The sequence below is a fragment of the Sorex araneus genome, chromosome 6, assembly GCF_027595985.1.
Source record: "Sorex araneus isolate mSorAra2 chromosome 6, mSorAra2.pri, whole genome shotgun sequence".
NCBI classification, from domain to species: Eukaryota; Metazoa; Chordata; class Mammalia; order Eulipotyphla; family Soricidae; genus Sorex; species Sorex araneus.
The window spans coordinates 43,388,447-43,411,246 of NC_073307.1; positions in this window are offsets into that span (position 1 = coordinate 43,388,447).

Here is a 22,800-nt window from a genome sequence, read left to right on the forward strand (position 1 = left end):
ACTAAAGTGGCTCTGAGCTTAAAACACTGCGCCCAGCTGCATTCAAGGGTAAGTCACTGGAAGAGTTAACATGCCCTGACAGAACTGCAGACACTCTCTCATTGCAGCACCCAGCCCTTCCTTCCTTACAGTTGTATCATTCACAAACCTGAGATTTCTCCTTGAGCGCTCTCTCTCTCTCTCTCTCTCTCTCTCTCTCTCTCTCTCTCTCTCTCTCTCTCTCTGCCTCTCTCTGCCTCTGATAACCGGCAGCCAAAACCCTCCAGAACTCAATCACCGACATGCCCATGGCCACTCTCCACAGGCTTGGACAAGACTTACCCATGAGTGAATCTACTCCTGGACATCTCATGCTTTACACCACCTATACCTATACCAAGAGCAGCACACCACATTTGATGGGGTTTAAAGTAGAAGGCAACCAGGGGGGTATGGTGCCGCCAGCATGTCAAGCTGTACCTGTGGGGTGAGTGCACCAGCAGCCTGATAGTGCCTTCAGACTTCCAGATACCCTAAAATTGCTGCTGTGCCTTTGGCCAGACCCCAACAACTTGGGACCAAGTTTACCAAGAAATTAAACAGCCAAAAGTTAGGTATGTGGGAGACACACCCACAAACCACCTCTGGCTCAGCTTTATAAGCTCATTTATTGGCCTTATTTCAGAGACCCATAAATCTCAGCGAGATCAAAAGACACAGTTAGGGCCTCTAGCACAGAGGTAGGCGGGAACCCATGATTAAGAGCTCCAGGCCTGCTTGGATCGGGACTGGGCCTCCTCCCCCCAGGTCCCCAGTTTTCCAGTTGCTTGGCAGTTACACCCACAAACTGCCCCCGGAGCCATGTAATCTCATCAACAGCCAAGACCCAGGGACTATAAACTAAAACCTAAAAAAAAAAAAGAGCACTGCAGTATGTCTTGACCCCACGTCAGGCTGTCTTCACCAGGGCGCCCCAGAGGGGGGCGGGTGAGAGCCATCCCTGCCCCAAGAGACCCAGCTCCAACAACCAAAAACCTCCACAACCCAACTGCTGCCACCCACGCTCAAGGTCGCTCCCCATGTGCTCTGGCCGAGCCTCACATATGAGTAAACATGCTCCTGGATACATCATAAAACACTCCCTACCCATTCCCCATAATTACCACACCACATTTGATGGGATTCAGATAGTAGGCAACAAATCATAGAGGGAAAAATATATATATGTATATATACATATTTTCAGATATATATACCAAAGCTCACATCTTTAACCAAACTTTAACAGCATGTTAGTGATATCCTACAGAATGTCTTAATGGCCCCTGCCAAAATAGAACAATCTTCACATTGTTTTCTATATGAACACTTTTTTGTAAGCATGCTCAGCAGTTCTTCATAACAGACAATACAAAATATATTCTTTCGGTTGTATTTTGGGAGAGGGATTGGGGTTTGGGATAGAAACATCCTGAATTTGGTGGTGGGAAGGTGTAATGGTGGTGGGATTGGTGTTTGAATATTGAATGTAATCAAACATTGTGAACTAACTTATAAAATTAAAAAATTAAATAAAAAAGTAATGAGGAGTTCATGACCAATTCAATCAGGTTAATCAATGGCTGAATAAATAGCAGTGGTCCTACATTATAAAAAAATAAAGTAGAAGGCAACCAATCTTAGAATATATACACATGTGTACAGAGATATACATAAGCACACAAGGCTCAACCTTTAACAGCATGTTATTAATCTCTTATACAAGGGCTTAATGGCTCCTAGGTAAAATACAACAATCTTCACACAATTTCCTCTAAGAAAACTTTTTTAAAAATCGTTTTTTAGTGGATTATTCATAACAAGCAACACAAAATAAATTACTTTGGTTCTGCTTTGGGGGTAGGGTTTGGGGTTCAGGATGGAAACATTTGAAATATGATGGTGGAAAGGTGTAGTGGTGGTGGGATTGGTGTTCAAAAATGTAATCAATTAGTGTGAGCAACTTTATAAAATTTAAAAAAGAGCTTATAGACAGGTTTAAAGTAGAAGGCAATTTAAAAAAAAATCTAAAATATTGAACTCTTGCATCAGGAAAAAATTGCTTTTGGAGAGCAATCCAAAGTAGTTCAAGTAAAAGCGGAGACTTTGGGGCTCACGGAACCAGAACATACAGGCGGTTCTAGACCCAGGCACTAACAATGTCATCAGAAACAGATTTCTCTCCTTCCAAGCTACAGTAAATTGCTTTCAGTCAGTTCTTGCTTGACTCTCCATGGTTGCAAGATGACTAGGGTTTTCACCTTGCCTTTCCCCAGCAGGGCCCTTCCTGCTCCCTTTTTCCAAACCCAATATCCACCTTCCTGAGATGCCCAAGAGGCCAGCTGCTAGGGCAGCTTTGGGCCAATTCCCAAACCTGTTATTGAGATCAGCCGATGCAGTACTCTGATAGGCTGAATGGGTCACATGCGCCACTCTCAGACTCCAGGCGACCTACTCAGGACAGGGAGCAGGCAGGTAAAGATGCTCAAGTAAAAAGTCCAGGGCTATTTCTGAAGGAAGGAGTGTGGATACCTTACCACAGTCTCTCCTCCAGAAACAACAAATATTTTTCCACAACCTGTTCTGTTTTCAAAGCATAATCGAGAAGTCTAAACACCATTTAACTTCATGTGCATTCCTTGTACTATTGGGCAAGTCTCTAAAACATCCTGGATACAACTCCAATCTGCCCTTGTGCTTGCCACAGGGTCCTGTGGAGATAACAGGAGACAACAGATCGGTAACCCTCTAAATTCACAGAGACCAGCCTCTCCCGGGAGTCCAGTCCTTCTGTTATCCTCTAGCTTACCTTCTCGCATCTCCCACAGCTGTTTTCATACCTCCTTCACTTTCATCTCAACTCTCATCTTCCCTCACTTCCTACATCACAGAGAAAACAGAAGTCATCAGCTGGGAACCACTTCAGCTGTCCATCCCAGCCAGACGTATTTGCGTCCACACCCACTTCCCCCTTTTCTCTCCAGAGATGAAAACAGCATGTGCTTCTGATCTAAAGTCAGCTCTCCACTAAGCTTTGAATCGTGTTCTCTCACATTTTCTTGGGAATCTTGTGCTAGTCATCTCATTATTTTCTCTTACTCCTACTGTCTATCCTCTTTTCTCTGCTGTATCATTTGTCTTCCCACTTAAACAGAACATCCTCTGCGCCTACATTTATTCTTCTATCTTTTCTATAGAAAATCTGTTTATGTAAAAAAAATGCTTAAGATATTTTGGAGCAGAGAGATATCTCAAAGGACTGAGCATATATTTTGTATGCAAGAGGCCTAACTTTGATCTCTGCCACCTCATGGTCCCCTGAGAACAGCAGGGAGAACTACTGAGCACAGATCAAAGAAAGCTGCATCATACCACTAACAACAACAACAAAAGCTAAGGGCTTCTGCTATGTCTATTTTCTCATGTGATTCACTCTTCAAACTCATGAGACATTCTAACCCTAATGCCTCCTAAAATGGCTCACCCCCCATTTAATTTTTTTCCTTTGAGGGGCACACCTGGCAGTGTTCAGGGCATAGTATGGATCTGTGTTCAGGGATCACTCCTGGCCAAACTTGGGGGACCACATGTGGTGCCAGGGACTGAACCTGTCTTGGCAACATATAATTGCCTTATATGTTGTACTACCTTATATTGCCTTATATGTTGTACTACCACTGTACTATCTCTCCAGCCCCAAGTTTGCACTTTATATTCTACAACTTTTTTTAAATTTCATCCACATAAACCACACATTCCCCCCGCTCCCCGTCTCCAGGGAAGTTAAGGTCACTTGGGGCATGGAGAGTTGCAGGTCCCTGGGCATCTCCTGACACTGAGCTACTCAGACCCAGACCCCTCTGGCCAGGGATGCCGCATGGAACTGCTCCTTTTAGCTGGCCTCTCTCTTCAACATTCATCACAGTTGACCACTGCCTTTGTTTAATTTCCGGTTCCCCGCTCTCCTTATTTCCTTCTCTGACTTTACTGTAATTTACTGGGGCCACCTGCAGCATGGCTCAGCCTGGGGGTACAGTCGTGTTGTGCAGGGATCTGTGATGCTGAAAGTGGGGACACCTGGTACCAGGGATTAACCATGCGGAGCATGTCCCTCTCCTTTCAAAGGCTTTGCTCAACATCCTCTTCAGTCTTTCAGGGTTTGGTCTTGGCTTGGGTCTCTTCTGCCTCTGTGCCTCTCACCCCCTTCACGCCTCGAGGGGCTCTGAGCCCCATGCTCACACAGGTGCATGTGTCACAGATGTGCCATCTGCTCTGTGACATTGCTGCTGTCTCAGAGGTTCCTTAACCTGAATTGGACTCACTCTGTCTCCCGACCTCTCGCCTCCACAGCTGCTCCTCTCTGAGAGTTTCCTGCTGCAGGAAATGCCATCACCACTCTTACCCTTGGTTGCTCCAGTCAGAAAATTTTAAAGTTAGCAGTTTTTACCATCTTTCCCATTTCTCACATCCAACCAGTCACCAAATTGGGGGACTTACCCATGTTTCCCCTTTATCTGCACTATGCATAGCTAATCAATTGCTGATCAATCAAAATCATTATTCTGTCTTGAAAAATCTATCTGATCTTCTCTCTCCTCCATATCTCTATCCCCTTCCAGGTCAAACTAACATGATCCCTAATCTGAAGCATTGCAAAAGAGCATTCACTGCTCTTGGGCCTGGGAAGGCTTGCTGGAGAACAGTGTTATTTCTCTTTTGCTTTTATGAGTCACCCTGAGATACAGAGTCACAAAGCTGACCAAGAGTCAGAATGTTATAGCATTAGTTAATTTGTTTATATTTGAGCTGGGCTGGAGTGATAGCACAGCGTTTGGGCATTCGCCTTTCACGTGGCCGACCCAAGTTCGATTCCTCCGCCCCTCTCAGAGAGCCCAGCAAGCTACCAAGAGTATGGAGCCCGAGCGGCAGAGCCTGACAAGCTACCTGTGCACATTGGAGATGCCAAAAAACAGTAACAATAAGTCTCTCAATGAGAGACATTACTGGTGCCCGCTCGAACAAATCGATGAGCAACGGGATGACAGTGATGATGATATTTGAGCCACAACTACCTATGTTCAGGGCTTACTCCCGGTGGTGCTCGGGGGATCTTATGGGATGCCAGGAATTGGACTTGGGTCGGCCTGGTGTAAGTCAAGTGCTTTTACCCCTCACTATCTCTCGGTTTCCAGAGCACTGTTTTTTTTAAATGTCTATTCAGTATTCAAATATAGTTGCTGAATGGGTTGTCTGAACTCAGGGAAGACTGTCTAGTAGCTCTCCACAGGTGAACCTGGAAGTTATCTGGGATGAAATAAGGTGAATGATACATGTACATGGAAAGGAGACAGCAGTGCTCAGGGAACCATATGAAGTGTTGGGGATGCAAGGCAAGCTCCTAATTCCTTTTTTATCTCTCAAGTCCCCAGTAAAGTGAGTGTTTTGTGAGAGAGGAAAAGAACATGACGGGCTGTGGGAAACGCAGCTGAGAGGATAAGACAAGGGCATGGCAGAGCTGTGGCAGATAACTTCAGAGCCCGATCCCCTTGATCTCAGAAGTAAAGGATTTTTGAGGAAACTTAGACATTAATCCCTTATTTTAACTAACAGAATATCAAGACACAAATGAAGTGATTTTTCTGGGGCACTGTCAACCAAAGTCTGGTTAGATTCTGTCTACTCCACTTAAGAAATTGAAAAGGAGGGCTGAAGTGATAGCACAATGGGTAGGGCGTTTGCCTCGCACGCGGCCGACCTGGGTTCGATTCCAAGCATCCCATATGGGCCCCTGAGCACCGCCAGGGGTAATTCCTGAGTGTAGAGCCAGGAGTGACCCCTGTGCATCGCCGGGTGTGACCCAAAAAGCCAAAAAAAAAAAAGAAATTGAAAAGGAACAAATTGCCTCACAGAAAGAGGTTTTTAGGGGCCAGAAAGACATAGTGCAGGAGTTAAGGTGCTTGCCTTGCATGTGGCCAACCCCAGTTCGATCCCTGGCACTTCCAGGAATGATCCAGAGCCAGGAGAAAACCCTGAACACCCCCAGGTGTGGCCCAGCCCCTTTTACCTCCTAAATCAATTATTTTATTTCCTTTGGAGGGACCCCCTTGACAGTGATCAGGGGCTGTTACTCCTGGCTTAGTGCTTAGGGATCACTCCTAGTGGTTCCTGGGAGACTGTGTGGTGCTGGGGTTTAAATCCAGGTCTCCTACATATAAAGAATGAGTTCCAGGCTGTTCTCTCTTTAACCCGACTTTTTACTCTTTTTGTTTGCTTGTTCTGGCCAAACTGGGCTGTACTCAAGGATCTCTCATGGAGGGGTTCAGGGGATCATATGGGGTGCCAGGGATCAAACTTGGGTCTGTCACATGCAAGGAAAGCACCTTATCCACTGTACTATTAATCTTGGACCCTCTTTTTGATTCTTGTCATTCAAAGTGGCTTAAAGAGAGTAGCTCAACCACTATTAGTACCTGCTAAATTATCTTACTGCGACTTAAGTTTGCGACTTGATAAACAATATTTGAGCCTTTTTCTTTTTGCTCTAACTCTATCTCCATGCAAGTTTCATTCACTAGCATGAATCATGTTCAAGAATGGTAGTAGCCAGGCCAAGAATCACTTCCAAAAACTGGAGGGCTGGAAAAGATAAAATTATTGCATATAATTTAAATGTTCCAATCCAAATCAAATGTTCAAGATAGAAATCAAAGAGCTATAATTTCCTGTCATAGGTTTTTGGCTATGTCTAAGTAATCATTTTCCAACTATTATTCTGTGACTTCATAGTTCATATTGCAAGACTTATCTTTGATTTATATTGTGGGGTATTAAAAGCTCATTCTTTTAGATAGTAAAGTTCACTTTATCTTCCTCCTTTTATTTTCAGCAATAAACTTTCCATTGCTTCAAACAGTCTTTTTCTTTCTGGGACTGAGTGTTCAAACAGGCATGAGATAACCAGAATTAAATGTCATAATGTAATTGAAGTCATAATGTACCTATAAGCTGGCAGCCTCCTCTAAGTCTGCAATTCCCCTGGTTTGTGTTTTTCTTTGTTTTGTTTTGGGGCCAAATGCTTAGGAAGTTATTCCTGGCTCTGTGCCCAGGAATCACTTCTGGCAGGCTCAGGGAACCATATGGGCTGCCAGGAATCGAACCTGGGTTGGTGTGTGCAAGTCAAACTCCTTACACCCTGTGCTCTTGCTTCAGCCCCTGCAATTCTCCTGTTTAAAAGGAATAACTGGGGTCATAGCACAGCGGATAGGGTGTTTGCCTTGCACGCAGCCAACCTAGGTTCAATCCCCAGCATTCCATTTGGTCCCCAAGCACTGCCAGGAGTAATTCCTGAGTGCAGAGCCAGGAGTAATCCCTGAGCACCACTGGGTGTGACCCAAAAAGAAAAATAAATAAATAAATAAAAGGAGTAATTGGTGGTGGAAAATGTACACAGGTGAAGGAATGGGTGTTAGAACATTATAAAACAGAAACCCAATCATGAACAACCTTGTAACTGTGTATCTCACTGTGATTCAATAAAATTAAAAAAAAATGTTAAAGGGGTAACTGCATCACATTTTTTAGGGAGGCACCTTTCACATGGTGCTCAGGAGATCACAGATCCCATTGGTGATTCTCAGTCAACTGGGCAGGGGCCTAAGGATGTGATGCTGCTCGGGTCCTGCAGTGCAGGGATACGGGGCCACCTGGCAGTGCTGGAGGCCTCCAGGACTGCACCTGGTGATGCCTGGGATCAATGGAACCTGGACCAGGGACATGCTGGTGTGTGCCCTAACCACTGTACTCTCTCCTAGACCTTCATTACATTTTTACAAAAGAAATGCCCATATGCTTTTGCAGTGTCATGAATACTTTACATGAGACACATACATAATGTGTTACACTCTTTGTGGTTGTGTGTATATGGAATGTATTTTATTCTCTTCCTATTAAATTGAATAAGTTTTTCATGTCTTTTGTTAAATTTTGTGGTGGTTCACACTTAAATGTGGTTTAATTAACACAGTTGCAACATCAGCATGAATATGTGAAAAGTTCTTTCTCTTTAAAAGGACTCTCTGGTATCATGCTAAGTGAAATAAGTCAGAAAGAGAGGAACAGACATGGAAGGACTGCACTAATTTGTGGAGTATAGAATAACATCACATGAGGCTGACACCCAAGGACAGTAGATAAAAGGGCCAGGGGAATTGCCCCATAGCTGGAAGACTGCTTCATGAGCAGAGGGGAGAAGGCAGATAGAATAGAGAAGGGATCACTAAGAAAATGATGGCTGGAGGAACCAGTTGGGATGGGAGATGCATGCTGAAAGTAGATAATGGACCAAACATGATGACCTCTCAGTGTCTGTGTTGCAAGTCATAATGCCCAAAAGTAGAGAGAGAGTATGGGGAATATTGTCTGTCATGGAGGCAGGGGGAGGGTGGGAAAGGCGGGGTATACAGGGGATATTGGTGGTGGGGAATGTGCACTGGTGGAGGGATGGGTCTTTGATCATTGTGAGATTGTAACCCAAACATGAAAGCTTGTAACTATCTCATGGTGATTCAATAAAATAAAAATAAAAATAAAAAATAAAAGGACTCTCTGTAGTCTTTTAACTTCCTATATGGGTTTCCTTTGTAGTAGATGTAGCAAATCTGTCACCTTCTTTTCCCCAATCATGAAGAGGTTAATAATCAAGTCAGAAAACTGGTGATGGAAAGCCTCTATATTATCCATTATTAGGCAACACCTATGTGCCACTTGCTGTAGCTACTATTTAACAGAGAGGGATCTCATTCATCCCTCTTAATTGCATGGCAGGCAGTTAGTTGTTTTTTGTCTCTTTTGTATAAAGGTCGGAACTGAGACTCAGAGAAACTATATTGCTCAAGCACACAGAGCTGAGATGTGGCTGAATTGGGGTTTGAACTTGGCTTGTAGAGACTGCTGTTTCTGATACTTGGTGTGTGTCTTTTTGAAGTCACCCTATTAATGTGGGAAAGGACACTTAAATGAAGCAAAAAAGTTGTTTTCAGGTGTAAATAACATACTCATTTTCTATTTTTTGAAATTTAGGAAACTTTCATGCTCCTTACTGGTGCTTATCTTAACTCTTCTTTCCGAGATGATACATGACCCAGCCTCTGGTCTCTCCTACTTCTCTTGTGACAGTATCACTTTCCATTTCCCATACCAATATGTTCTGGTTAAATTCTTTCTGTTTTCCAAAAGGGACACAAAACATACACATGTTGTGTTCTACAACCCTTATAATGGTGACAAAAAGCCTAAATCCCCAAGGGCTAGAGAGTAAATAGTACCAGCTGGAGATATTTAAACGGAAGAGTTAGGTTTTGCGTCTTTTCCAAGGAAGTTTTTAAAAATTGCCTCAATTACAGTTCATGGGAACATTATGACATTATTACTGACATCATTTGTGCTGATCTGTGCCACCCTGCCTGACTTTTACTCAGCAAGCCTATCTGGCATTAGCTCCTCATAACAGACCCATTCCCTTGTTCTATTCTTACCAACAGTTACTGCTTAAAAAACTACCCTTCCTGTAACTCCTTCCAGTATGTGATGCTGACGGGGGGCGGGGAGAGAGAGAGAGAGAGAGAGAGAGAGAGAGAGAGAGAGAGAGAGAGAGAGAGAGAGAGAGAGAGAGAGAGAGCGCTCTGGTTTATTTGAAAGACTAGGAAAAGCAAGATCAAAAGCAGGAAAATTAAAATTTAAGGGTAGGGAAAGAAAGGAACAAACATCCTGGCAAAGAGACCCTAGTAAAAAACCAGTTTGTTCCACTGGACAATGACGTAACTTGGGAGAAATTCTGCCACAAGCATTTGCTAACTACTGAATTTCATTAAAATAATCTTGTTGACCCAAACCACAATCCACTATTAAAGGTTTATGTACAAAATACTGAATGGAGATCAGGATTTTGTAACAACGCGACAAGCTTTCAAGAGAAGAAATTAGAAATAAGTTCATGGGAAAGGGGTAGAAGCCACCATTTTTTGCTGGCTGAAAGCCTTCTACTTGCTCTGCTAAAGTAGTTTACTTCTTCACTCAGACTAAAAATTTTATATGGATTTCTTCAGATAAAATGATGTACTTATATATTATGCAGAAATATTTATTACCTCTACGTACTAGATTCTGGGTTAAGGAAGTTAAGGCATGTACCCAGGTAATGATAAGATAGAATGTGGTGAAGTGCCACCAGAGGTATAGGCTTTATACTGAATGCTAAAAACATCCAAGTGGGGAAGAGGCCTCACTGGCTGCCTGCCAGGTGCCATGGGAGGCACAACTGCAGTATCTAGGACACATCATTGTAGGTAAGGGCCCACACTCAGAACCTAAACTGCTGCTGGCTCCTGAATTAATCAGCAATTAATCAGCAGTACAATTGTGGAAAGCTCCTGGCCTTCTCAAAGATAAAATTTCCTCACAGAGAAGGGAAACAAAAACAACTTATTTTTAAATGAAGGTGATCAATGAAGCCTCGCTGAAACAAATTAGGTGAAGAATTTTGCACAGTGCCTGGTTCATAGCAAATGCTGGAGAAACATTCATTCAAGCATGAATTGTTTGTGATGATGGATCTGTTCTAATGATCAAGTTTGACCAATATAGGCTGACTTTGGGTATAACACAAGCAAATAAACAAAAAGGAATATATTGGCAGTTTAAATGGATAGCCTACAGAGTGGAAAAAAAGTGATAGAATCAGATCATAGAATAGATATGGACTGAGGGCTTATAAGGGACCTATGTAACAGGATTGAATAGAGTCTTTTAGACCACTACCAACATTTAAAATTCTAATATCATTTTGCTAAGGTCCACACTGCAGGAATGAAGGACAAAACTTACCCATGGTTTGGCCACATAATTGGTCACAGCCCTCTCTAGGACAGGGGGAAGGAAGGGAGAAGAGCCTGAGAAGTCATCTTAAAAGCTGTGAGGATTGTTTAGTTAAAGTGAAGAGAAAATGTGGAGCTCACAGTGAGAACTGTGAAGGCAGAGAAAGCGGAGAAGGCAGAGCTGAGTGGACAACCTCTCTGATGTAGGAGTGAAAGCTATCTGAACATCTGGCGGGGGTGAAGGAGAGAGAAAGAGGTGAACGGGTAGAGTCAAAATTTCCAGGAGAGTGTGTAACACCAGTAAGAGAGACGAGTTGATGTGATAGAAACTTAGGAGGCACCAAAGAACTGTAAAGAAAATGAAAGCAAAGAGGATGAGTATATAGAGTTGGGCAGGGCTGGGTAGCATGATTAAGAAAGAGGAAAAATCAAAAGAGTGTAGACTTTAGAAGTCCATATGTTGTACTAGATAAGGACTAGATTAGGCGGGCACACTGAGAAAGGACAAAAGGTTAAAGTAATGAAGACGTTGCCTTCCCCCCTGCCCAAGCACATAGATTTGAAATGAGTCAATAGAACTAGAAAGAAAATGTCAGACTAAAACAAGTACTGAAGAGGAGATAAAGGAATGGGAATCCTTTTACACTGCAGGTGAAAAGAGAAAATATTTTGATACAGCTGCTTGGGATAACAGTCTGGCAGGCTTTTTTTTTTTTTTGCTTTTTGGTTCACACCTGGCAATGCCCAGGGGTTACTCCTGGCTTTGCACTAAGGAATTTCTCCTGGCAGTGCTTAGGGGACCATATGGGATGCCGGGGATCGAACCTGGGTTGGCTGCGTGCAAGGCAAATGCCCTACCCGCTGTGCTATCGTTCCAGCCCCTCTGGCAGGTTTTTAAATGATTAAATGTGGGAGTTACTATTTGACCCAACAATTTGACTCTTACCAATAAAGGGAGAAAGTGAAAACCTGTCCACACAAACATTTGTCCATCAATATTTCAATCTTTGTATCAATATTATTCATGATAGTCAAAAGTGAAAACAATTCAAATGTCCATCAACTGATGTGCATATAAATAAGGTGTCATAGTAATATTATGGAATATTATCTGGTCATTTAACAGAAATAAAATACTGATACATGGCACGCCCTCGGCCCAGATGAGATCTGGAGCAGCCGTGCTCCACACGGCCCCTCTGCTCCTTAAAGACTATGATCCGGGAGGTCTACTAACCATTTTGGCACCCAGAGACTTATAGAAATGCATCTAGACTATGTGCTGAACTAAAACAATAGAAATCCAAAACCACGCGGCCACTATCGCAGCTGCGCAAGCTCATATAATCCTCATTCTCAGCAATGGAGAACAAACTATCAAATGATTCCTTTTCAGCAGGTTTGATTGTTGGGGGAAAATTCCAAATAATAATAGTCAGTTCTCTGTTGAAATATTGAATGTATCCAAAGTATAGAGAGAATAAAGTGAAGATCATTGGCCACTCAGGTGCAGGGGGGTGGGTGGGAGGGGGTATATTGGGGTTCTTGGTGGGGGAATAGGTGCACTGGTGAAGGGATGGAGGTTTGATCATTATATGACTGAGACTTAAACCTGTAAGCTTTGTAACTTTTGTCACGGTGATTCAGTAAAATAAATTAAAAAAATACTGATACAGGCTACAACGTGGATATTGAAAATGTTTGCTTCACTAAGTCACAGGCATAACAACAAACAACATACATTGTATGGTTTTATATTCTGATGAAAGTTCAGAATAGGAAAGTCTAGAGGCCTAAGGCACAGACACATGCTTCTTCTGTTACATGTGCTGAGTCAGTACTGGTGGTGAAAGAGCTGTGTAGGTTATTCAAGTATAACAAAGCGTAAGTATGCGCTTAGGTCAGCTTAAGTTTCTGGTAAGAGGAATGCACTTGATCAGATTTCCAAAAGCTGCCAATTTCACATAAGTTTAAAAGTAGGAGGAAGATTTTCATTTTCTTTACAGGCCTGGAAGATGGATTACTCACAATGTAATGTGATTGTAGTTCAGGACTTTCTTGATTTCTGCCTGCTGATTGTCAATGCCAATTGGATCATCTCAATGTTTACATCTCTGGCCTCAGCTTATTTGCTGCCTTGCACTTAGAGGACTACTCAGTAATTCTTAGATAAAGGCCAAATTTCTGTTTTCACTTCACTAACCACCCAATGTCTGAACCACAGTCTACACCAACCACAGCCCTGTATCCCCCATACAACTTTGCACAGGCCATTTTGCTGCCTTTTTGTGCTATTCTGTATTCTCTCCAGATTGTTCTTGTTCTTAGATATTATATTTACAAAACAATATCACACACTTTGGATGTTGTCATCTTTACATCTAGCCTCCTTACTTTTGGTCTGCCTTTTTTAGTATGATGAAAATACAAAGGAAAGCCAATCACTGACATCTAAAGAGAAATGTAGTAGCCTCCACTTGAAAATCAGAAAAGTATGTTAAGCCAAATCAGTGGTGAGTCTCCACACATTCTGAAAAACTTGGGAACACCAACCTATGTTAGATTGGGTCTTATTCTTTCTGCTATGGTGATAAAGGCTCTTTTTTTCTTTTACTGAAGAATCAAATACATCTGCATAGTAATGGATATTTCAGGATCTGAACCTAGCACTGTATACACATTTTGTGCTCGTGCTGATCAGGAAACAGGCTCAGGAGAGCAAAGAGATTGGTTTAGAGTCACTTAGGATGTGAAACCAAGTCTTTCTGTTTTATAAAGAATGGGCAGGTGACTGATACATTACAGTGACTTCACATGTTTAATACCCTGCCGTGGTGAACCAAGCCTATGAATATTAAATACGTCAAGTGATAGCTTATTGCTCAGTGATGCCTTTTGGATGATAGTGGTCTCCCAACGCAGGCCAGTAATTGTATTGCACAACATACCTCCCAAATGGGGAGTTCCCTCCACAAAACCATCAGCAGCAATTCCCTGGCATTCCTGGACGGAGTATCCTGAAAGCAGCCCTGGTACTGTACCTTAACTTTCCAAGACCTAGTATCATCTAACACTGGATGTTTTAAAAATAATTCACTCACCCCTTCGTTGAGAGAAATTGGACTCATTTAAAAGAAAATATAACCCATATGTTTCTGGTTCCTTTACACTTAAATCACCAACAATATGTTCTGTTGCAATAGCTACTAGATATCCAAATGTCTTTGGCGATGACTTTCCTCATGCAGAAGGGAAGCTGTATTTTGGACAAGAGTAATCGCCAAATGGTTTAAGTTCACAACTGAAAAGCCCAAACCCATAAGGTTCAAATTGTAAACTTGCCCACTCCTTATTCTGAGAAGGCCCCCAAAGAGCAATAATAGCAATGCGCTGGCAAGTACTAGTACAGAGACAGCTGGAAAAAGGAGTGGGGGCAGAATGTGAGGAGAGGACGTGACTGATGTGGATACCATCAGGAAAGTCAGGCCAGTGCAGGGTCCCTAGATAAATCCAGAAGACACAGTGTCCTTGGAGTCCTGATGTTCCTGCTGTGAAGTCAACAATGACACCAGCAGCCAGAACACATAGGAGCCAGGGGGAATTCATGGGTGGAAACAGTGTGAGCACTTGGATCCCTCATTTGTAAAATACTAAAATCTGAGGCTGTGTCCAGAGGCTCCCTGATTGCTCAAATTTCTCCTTCTGCGGCAATGTGGCAGAATCTCAGTCTGAGGTGTACAACCGAGTATAGAAGGCTAATTTCTCACAGTCAGTGAATTAAACTACATCTGCTTTCATGAGGCCTAGGCCATTTTTAATATATTTATTTTGATCTTGGTTTAGAATGGATCAAGGATTTTTTCTATGTCATAAGGGCTACTGTCACTGTCACTGTCGTCCTGTTGCTCACCGATTTGCTCAAGTGGGCACCAGTAACATCTCCATTGTGAGACTTGTTGTTACTGTTTTTGGCATATTGAATACACCACGGGTAGCTTGCCAGGCTCTGCTGTGTAGGTGGGATACTCTCAGTAGCTTGCCGGGCTCTCCGAGAGGGGCAGAGGAATCAAACCCGGGTAGGCCGCGTGCAAGGCAAATGCCCTACCCACTGTGCTATCGCTCCAGCCCCATAAGGGCTATTACAAAATGAAAATAAAATTTGATTAACTCAGAAAATAACTTTTTTAATTAAAATATTTCAATCATTAATCATAGACAATATAGAGAAATATGAGTAGATGAAAAATTTCCCAGAGAATTATTTAAATGACATTAGTACTAGTTAAAAAATTGGTTGTGAGGAAGTAACAATAAAAACTACATGATAAGGTTCCTCTGTGACATCATGGGTCTCACAGAGACGTGGCAAACAGGAGAACATGAAATTATCTAATAGAATTGACATCTCTTCCTGCATCTCCTCTCTCTCTCTCTCTTTCTCTCTCTCTCCTCCCCCCCCCCATCTGACATACATATATCCAAGTCTCTTTACCAAGGAAAAGTGTAATGTGAGGAATAGGAAGAGAAGGATAGGAGGAAAAGAAAGTGCAAGAGACTCAGGAAAAAAGGACTGTAGCTTGAGTGATCTTTATCCTTTTCGTTGTGGCACCACTAGGAAATAGTGATCTTCAAATTCATTGAAATAGGAAAAGGTAGAAGTGGACACCATTTAACTGTTTCCACTCAGGAGATTCATGCATGACTTCAGCTCATAGTTGACTGGCCAGAATGGGTCACGTGCCCCGAGAAAACTGGGAAGTGTAGAGAAATACAAGGAGAACGGCAAGCCCCAACTGGTTTTGCTATAAATACCTCATTTAAAAAAATTTATTGAATCACCATGAGATAGTTACAAGCTTTCATGTTTGAGTTATAATCACACATTGATCAAACACCCATCCGTCCACCAGCGCACATTCCCAACCACCAATATCCCCGCTATACCCCGTATAAATACCTCATTACCATTGGCTATACTTCCACTATGTCAATTTTTGGCCTAGTTTCTTGTTCGTTCATTTATCTCCGTAAAATTTATCAACAGCTAAGGCAGGATATAGAAGGAGTTTCTGGTCTGGAAATAACCACTGATGCTATGATATGGAGTAAACATATCATTTTCTGTCAGTGTCTCTGCATTTATGTTGGATCTGGATCAAGTAACACTGAAATTGTTAAGAGATGGTTCCAATGAGTGCTCAATTATCAAAAACCTTTTCCATTTCCATTGAAAGTATATGCTATTTTCACTGGGCAGGAAGACCAGCAAAGAGGCTGCCAGTACAACATGATCAAAAGAAGGATGAAATCCCTAACAAGGGCATGCTGGAGTGTTTGTGTGTGTGTGTGTGTGTGTGTGTGTGTGTGTGTGTGTGTTAGAGAAACTCCTACCATGTTCTGTCTCAGCCTTCTTCATGAAAGATGGGTGGCTGTGATGCTTCCCAAGCTGTGATGCCTGCCCCTACTATGCCACTTCAGAGTGTCCAATGTCGTCAACACACAATAAACATTACACAATAAAAAATAATGTCACTACTTGTCACCTCTACCCTGCCACAAATGCTCCCACCCAAGTACTATAAGGCACTGTAAATAGCAAAGGAGGCTGGAAAGACATAAATTATGGGGTTTATGTGCCTTTTGGCAATTCGAATTTCTGCTTTGAGGAAGTTTCTATTCATCTTTTATCTCCATCTTTTTGATAGAGTTGGGTGTTTTTTCTTGTAAATTTCTACCAGTGCCTTGTGTATTTTTGATATTATCAGTTGGGTGTTGGATGAATAGTTTTTCTAATTCCATGGTCTGCCTTTGTATCTTGGCCACTGTTTCTTTTAAGGTGCAGGAGCTTCTCAGTTTAATGTAGTCCCATTTATTAATCTTTGCTTCCACTTGCTTGGTCAGCAGTGTTTCATCTTTGAAGATGTCTTGAGTTTCAATGTCATAGGGGGTTTGCATATGTTTTCATCCATGAATCTTATGGATTCAGGTCTATGTTGAGGTCTTTAATCCATTTTGATCTGACTTTTGTGCACGGCGTTAGGTAGGTGTCAGAGTTCATTATTTTTACATATGACTGTCTAGTTTTCCCAGCACTACTTGTTAAAGAGGTCTTCCTTACTCCACTTCATATTTCTTGCTCCCTTAGGTGATTATATATTTTAGGGCCTGTGTCAGGATATTCAACTCTATTCCATTTGTTGCAGGTCTGTCCTTATTCCAATACCATCCTGTTTTAAATATTACTGCTTTGTAGTAGAGTACTACTCATCAGGGAGACACAAACCAAAACAACAATGAGATATCATGTCACGCTACAAAGAACCTGAGTGCCTGAGAACAGACGTAGAGATAAAGAAACTATGGCACATATACACAGTGGAATACTACACAGCTGTTAGGAAAATGAGGTCATGAAATTTGTCTATAAATGTATAGGCTTGGAGAGTATCATGGTGAGTGAAATGAGTCAGGAAAGGCACAGATATAGAATGACTGCATTCATTTGTGGGATTAAAAAAATTATGAAATCAATATCCAAGGCAGGTAAAACAGCCAGGAGGACTGGTCAATGGTGGGTCAATGGCATGGGAGATGAAGGATAGTTAAGATAGAGGAGGGTCCATTATGACAATACTAGTTGGCAATGATCAAGAACTGAGTGTTGAGAGCAGGAAAAGGGATATAGATTATAACCTTTCAGCATCTGTATCACAAACCATAATGTCTAAAATGAGAGGGAAAGAGAGATAGGAGGAAAGAGAGAGGGGCAGAGAGAGGAGAGATGTCTGCCATAGAGACAGGCTGGGATGGGGAGTGGCTTGAAGGGGTGGGAGGAAAACTGGGAACACTGGAGCTGGGAAATTGGAAAGTGGAAGGATGGGTGTTGGAACACTGTATGACAGAAATGCAATCATGAACAATTTTGTAATGCTCTATCTCTTGGTGATTCGATAAAAATAAAAATTAAAAAAAATATGGGTTCTCTGCTTCCTACCAAGTCTAATAAATATGAACACCAGAGTTGTAGCTCAGTACATAGTGAGGAAATGTGAGGCCCTGTTGATTCTCCTCAATGCCTGCACTTGTACAATCCAGAGTGGGGGGTAAGGATTATGCAGGTGGGCACTTAATGTCCTATTTGATGACCTATTGGTCAACAGGAGGCAGAGTATAAATGACCTGCCCTTCTCTCAGAAGGCGATTCTGAAAGATTGAGCAGTTGCATTTGCCACCACTCTGTCCTTCCTTCTTCCTCACTCCCCCCTAACCCCACTCCCCATTATAACACTCTTTAAAAGAAGTTGTAGCATTTAGCACATTAAGTGTCTACCTCTAGTTCTGCTCTCTTGGGGAACTCATGTCAAATAGTTTGTTTCTTGGTTTAGGCACAATGTCTAAGATCAAAAACTACCACAAAGCAAAATAGCCACAGTGCAAACTATTTGGTTTAGGATCTCAAGATTGTTGTTGCAGTAACGTATAAGAAAGAACAAAATCATTCCCCTTGCAGCAGCATGGAGAGAGAAGATATCATACCAAGTGAAGTCATTCAGAAGGAAAGAACAGGTACAAAGTGATCTCTCTTATATGTGGGACTTAAAGATATATAGCAAGGCAGCAATAAAGATCTAAAAGCAACAAAAACGGGACATGGGGGGCGGGGACTCACACACATAATTGAGATGGGGGTGGGAAGGAGGGCAGGGAGGAAGATGGGTCCATTGGTGATGGGTATGGTATTGGAATTATGTCCATGAGAAAATATTAAGAATAACAATATTGTAAGCCAAAATAAAACATAAAAAATTTTAATAAATTAATTTTTAAAAAGGATTGTTGTTTCCATCCAGAAGAGCAAAAACAGCTGGTGTTGGCATGAATATGGGGAGAAAGGGCTCTCCTTCACTGCTGGTGGGAATGCCGACTGGTCCAGCCTTTTTGGAAAACAATATGGATGTTTCTTAAAAAACTAGAAATAGCACTTCCATTTGACCCAGCAATACCACTTCTGGAAATATATCCTGGAGATGCAAAATAAAGTACAGTAGAAGTGACATCTGCACTTGTATGTTTATGGCAGCACTATTTACAATAGCCAGAATCTGGAAAACACCCGAATGCCTGAGAACAGATAACTGGTTAAAGAAACTTTGGTATATCTACACAATAAAATACTATGCAGCTATTAGAAAAAATGAAATCAAGAAATTTTCATATAAGTGGACCAACATGGAGAGTATCATGCTAAGTGAAATGAGTCAGAAAAAGAGGGACAGACACAGAATGACTGCACTGATTTGTGGAATATAAAGTAACATAAAGGAGACTAACACCTAAGAACAGTAGAAATACGGGTCAGGAGGATTGCCCCACAGCTTAGGAAGCTCATGCGCTGGGGGAAAAGGTAACTGGGATGGACAAAGGCGCACTAAGTAAATGATGCTTGGAGGGATCGCTCGGGATAGTAGATGTGTGCTGAAAGTGGACTATGGACCAAATATGATGGCCGCTTGATACCTGTATTGCAAACATAACACCCTAAATGACAGAGAGAGTAAAAGGGATTGTGCCTGCAGAGGCAGGGGGTGGGAAGGGGTGGGAGTTGGGGGAGGGATACTGGGAACATTGGTGGTAGACAATGGGCACCGGTGGAGGGATGGGTACTTGAACATTGTTTGACTGGAATGCAATCATTAAAGTTTATAAGTCGGTAACTGTATTTCACAATAATTCATTAAAATAATAATAAAAAAAGATTGTTGCTTCATAGCAACTTCCCACCCCAATACATAATCCATTAAAGAGAAAAACCAAGATCCAGTTCTGGCGCCTGTCTCACCATCCCTTGCAATCAGAACTTTAATACAGAGATCTTTGCTCTAATCTTGTATTTTACTATGAGAAATTATAAGTTTAGAGAAATACTTAGATCACTCCCCCCTGGCCCAACTCAGAATTTTTTTTTTGTTTTTTGCTTTTTGGGTCACACCCAGCAATGCTCAGGGGTTACTCCTGGCTCTGCACTCAGGAATTACTCCTGGCAGTGCTTGGGGGACCATATGGGATGCCGGGGATCGAACCCGGGTCGGCCGCGTGCAAGGCAAACGCCCTCCCCGCTGTGCTATCGCTCTGGCCCCCCAACTCAGAATTTTGAAACCAAATGTAGTTGTGTTTATTTTTTAGGGTAGAGATGCTTAAGAAGATAGTGAGTGGGGTTGCAGCTATAGTAGAGGGGATAAGGCATTTGCCTTGCACAGTGACAAGCTGGGCTCAATTCTGGGAATTTAATATGGTCCCCTGAGCACCACCAGGAGTAATTCCTAAGTGCAGAGCCAGAAGTAACCCCTGATCATCTCCAGGTGTGACACAGAAAGTAATATATATGTATATGTATAGCAATACATTAATGTACATATACATATAGTGAGCAAGATGTGGCTCTACATCCTGAACCTTCCTCTGCTAGCTAGGTGTCCAATACAACGCATTTGTTCCCATGTTCAGTCAAAAATCCACTCTCCAACACACTTACAAGAGCACTTTCAGATGTGCCTTTATAAGAATTTCTTGGAGTTATGGTGATATTGGAACAAACTAAAACTGAAGTCCATTGTCTCAAGCATGATGGTTTATAATTCCGTGTAGATTATTACCAGACCAATGCGACACACCAAATGCAGCTTCCTGGCATTGGGGTGTACTTTCAAGTCACTTACCATACTTCAGTAGCTGGCTTGCACCTGAAGTATGATAATGTAGCTGAATCATGTGCTAGAGATTAAGTGTGCACTTTCCGCCATTTTAACATTCTTAAAGACATTGAGTTCCAGCTGAAGGAAGAGTGCTGGAGTGGTTACCCTGGAAAGAGGCTAAGGTCCCATCACTGGAAAGGAGACCACGATCAGTCTTTTCATGTCCATGGTCATTAGACTCCTCGATCAGTGATTTTCCACTGTTATTCTACAGGGGCACAGAGACTTCCTGGTGATCCACATAGAGGTTACTGTTGATTAGCCAACTCCTTTACAACTGCCACTTTAGACCAGTGCTGCTTTACTCATGTAATAAGACTACAAAGCACTATTGTAGATCAGAGCTTGTGAAATATTTTGCACTCATGACCTCTTTTTGCCAAGAAATTTTTGTGTGATCTTGACTAAGAGGTGTATAAAATAGGTCTACTGGGGCTGGAGTGATAGCACAGTGGGTAGGGCATTTGCCTTGCATGCGGCCGACCTGGGCTCGATTCCCAGCATCCCATATGGTCCCCTGAGCACTGCCAGGAGTAATTCCTCAGTGTATGAGCCAGGAGTAACCCCTGTGCATCGCCGGGTGTGACCCAAAGAGGAAAAAAAATGGGTCTACAAATCAAACAATAATAAATCACAGAGAAAGTTATTCTAAAACCAAGTTTTTAAAACTTTACACAACTTTATACAAAGCTCATGCACTGGGCTAGGATCTAGACCACCTCCAGATACCACAGGCCCCTAAGGTACCAAGCCATCTGGACTTGGTTACATCAGGTCAAGCGGGGATCCAAAGGGTAGAGGACAAGACTCATGAGGACTGCCTTAAGATCTGGAAGCTTAAGGTGTATTATCTCCTCTTCTCCTTCTTCTTCCTCCCAGTCCCCCAACATTACAGAGAAGGCAAGCTTCACCCAAGAATACAGCACAGGTTCAGAGGAAATAAGAGATTGAGAGGGGCTACTGGAATGTCAGGCTGCAATTATGCTGAGACAGACACTGCAAAAGTGGTTCTTTGATTTCCCCTGATGTCACATGTTGGGTGGGAAGGCTGAGGGCTGTTGGTTGGGTCTCACCAGGCAATGCTCAGGACTTACTCCTTGCTCTGTGCTCAAAGATCACTGCTGGCAGCACTGGGGAGACCAGGTGTGGTGGCAGAGATCACACCTCGGTCAGCTGCATGTGATTGCAATGGCCTTGATATTACCCTGTGCTCTTTGCTCCTGACTTGGCACTTCACGTGCTTTTTCCTTCTGCAGGCAAACTCCTCTTAAGATTCTGTCAACAGGAACCAAATTTGGAAAGGAGAAGTGTCCCTAGTGGGTAAATAAGAAGAGAATTAACTTTATTGCTGCTAAGACACTCGGACTGGAGGCATAGACAAAGTGGTGTGAGAGCAAGAGAACTGGGAGAAAAGGCACTTGAGTCTATTTCATTGTTTCCCAAGGAGCTGTCTGTGTGCACCCCCAAGCACCCCCAAACCTCTTGCAACAGCACAGTTCTCATTTCTTGAGAATGAGGGTGTTAAAGATCTTTAACTTATATTAGAAATCTTTAACTCAGTTGTTATAAAGAGCAACACTTATTTAATACACTTTTCATTTTAAAGGTGCCAGTCTGTTAAATTAAGAAAGAAAACTATTTGGGGCTGGAGAGATGGCATGGAAGGGGGGCTGCTTGCCTTCCATGTGACTAAGCTGGGTTTAATTCCTGGCATCCATTATGGTCCCCCAAGCCCACGAGGAATGATCCCTGAGCAAAGAGCCAGAAGGAAGCCCTCAGCACCTATTGAGTATAGCCACCCACCCACCCCAAATAAAAGGAAAAAAAAAGAAAACCTGAAAACGTGTTGGTCTAATGATTGCTAAGTCTGACTCAAAATGCCCGAGATTACTCCTCTTTTGTGCTGTACATCCTTCCTTCCCTGCAGTAAATAACATCCTGAGTACACCAGATGCATGCAATATAGATAATGAATCTTAAGGTTGTAAAATGAGACTCAAACATTACAACTGCCATTCTGTTCTTGCAGAAGATGGAAAATGTCTGTGCCACAGTTAGTGACAGTTGATCATAAAATGTAGCCGTGTGGGAACTGTCCTTGATAAAGAGAGAGAGAGAACATATGGAAGAGTTCTGTCCTAGTTGATACATCCTGAATT